The sequence below is a fragment of the Lactuca serriola genome, chromosome 8 (assembly GCF_051521515.1).
Source record: "Lactuca serriola cultivar US96UC23 chromosome 8, Lser_US96UC23_V15, whole genome shotgun sequence".
Classification (NCBI taxonomy): Eukaryota; Viridiplantae; Streptophyta; class Magnoliopsida; order Asterales; family Asteraceae; genus Lactuca; species Lactuca serriola.
Window position 1 is genome coordinate 77,690,013 of NC_136415.1, and position 2,075 is coordinate 77,692,087.

At 41.7% G+C, this 2,075-nt stretch overlaps 1 non-coding gene across 1 annotated transcript; it reads right to left on the minus strand.

The window, feature by feature from the left end:
* Nucleotides 1-888: 888 nt before the first annotated feature.
* Nucleotides 889-995, minus strand: LOC145071645 (small nucleolar RNA R71). The gene has a single exon (XR_013690651.1). It is a non-coding gene; the product is annotated as a small nucleolar RNA R71 (small nucleolar RNA).
* Nucleotides 996-2,075: the final 1,080 nt, after the last annotated feature.

A 2,075-nucleotide genomic window follows, 5' to 3' on the forward strand; every position in this document is an offset into this window, starting at 1 on the left:
AGTAATACAGTAAGTAGGTTAGGTTTTAGAAATTATTAGTTCTTTTTAGAAGTCTATTGATTAGGTTTAATTTTTTTTAGTTTAAAACAGGATACTCGCCGAGTGCAATTGCACCTACTCGGCGATTTGCCTGCTGTTTGCCAAATTTTTTTCATTTTCGTTATGTTTCATTTTTTTGTTCTTTTTACGTGTTTTATTGTTTGTTTGCAGTTGTTTCATGACCTGAGGATCTGATACACCCCTGGTTCCTCCTCTCGAAGACCTGGAATCTGCACTAAGGAGGAACAAAGGAAAAGCCGTTGGAGAATCCGCTTCTTCAAAGAATTCTCCACTAAAGAACCTCAAGTCCGTTTTCATCAAAAAGAAGGCAGCAAATCAGGAGCATCCAACACCTCTTTAACAATCGAAGAACCAATTAAAAAAGACACAAAGTACGAGACCGAGGAAGAAGAAGAACCTACATACGAGCATGAATCCGATTTTGAGGACGATTTAGTTATCACTATGGCTAATATCGATGAAGTCCCCATGGGAGAATGGAAGAAGAGGAGTCGCGATGACACTGGCATGGGACTTGTGCAACCCACAATTCCCACAACTGCTACTTTTGAGCTTAAGGGTCATATCCTAGCTTTACTTAAAGAGATCCCTTTCACCAGCAAGGATCACGAAGACGCCTACAAGCACTTGGATGAAGTCAATGATATAGCTAATTATTTCAATGTTCCCAACGTGCCTCGGGAAACACAGCTACTTCGCATGCTTCCGGTTACTTTTAAGGGTGCTGCAAAGGACTGGCTCAAGTCATTACCCCCCAGATCCATCACTACTTGGGCCCAGCTGAAAGAAGAGTTCATTGATCAATTCTGACCACCATCCAAGATATCCAAGCTTAAGAAAGCCATAGCCAACTTTGAACAACAAGCCAGAGAGTCACTATATGAAGCTTGGGAGAGGTACAAGAGCTTGTTAAGGAATTGCCCACATCACGACCTCAATAGTCAGCAAGAAGTCTCTATCTTTTATGATGGAGTAAATGTTACCACAAGGCAATTACTTGACTCGCAAGGTCCACTTACGAAGAAGGCAACTCCTGTGATAAAGAAGCTAATTGAAGAATTCTCTAAGCAATCTAGGGAATACCATAATCGAAGAAATGATGTAACAAGGGGGTCCGCCTATGCAGCTTCAGAAGACTTATCGGCAGTGATGGCCATGTTGAAAAACATGGATATGAGGATGGACAAAATGGACCAAACAATACATGTTATACGGGTGGGGTGTGAAAACTGCAATGGGCCTCATCTTACTAGAGACTGCGACTTGGATGAAAATGGCAACAAAAAGGTGCAAGTTTGTTACTCAAGTGGGGACCGATATGATGAAGATTGGCGAAAACCAAAGAAAGAGTGGATCCCTTATGAAGAGTACAAGAAAGCTAAGGAGGAGAAGTTCAGGCAGAAAGGAAGAGGTTTTTACCAAAAGGAGGAGCCGCCACAAGAAAGAAAACCAAGTTTGGAAGAAATGCTTACCAAATTTGTAGCTGCTTCAGAAAAAAGACATAGTGATCATGATGCTGTAATTCAAGAAACAAGAACCATGCTTAGAAACCAGCAAGCATCTATCCTCAATATAGAAATGCAGCTTGGGCAACTTGCTCAACAAATAAACCAAAGATCACCAGGCGAACTTCCTAGTAAAACCGAAAACAACCCACGAGGCACGCATATAAACATAGTCACAATGAGAAGTGGGAAGATAATCACCCCTCTGGCCCTTATTCCGAATGAAGCACCAATTGAAATGCAGAAGGAAGATGAAGAAACCCAAGACAAAAGTCAAAATCCTCAATCTGCAGAGCCTACTCGCCGAGTCCACAATATGGACTCAACGAGTCCACAATATGGACTCGACGAGTCCACTGCCAAGTCCGAAAAATCAGATTCCTAAAAACCCCTTTCAGCCTCCAATGCCATATCCAACCCGAGCTAAGAGAGAAAAACAGGATAAAGAGTACCAGAAGTTTCTAGATCACATTAAAGCTCTTCAAATCAACATACCCTTCATTGAAGCTA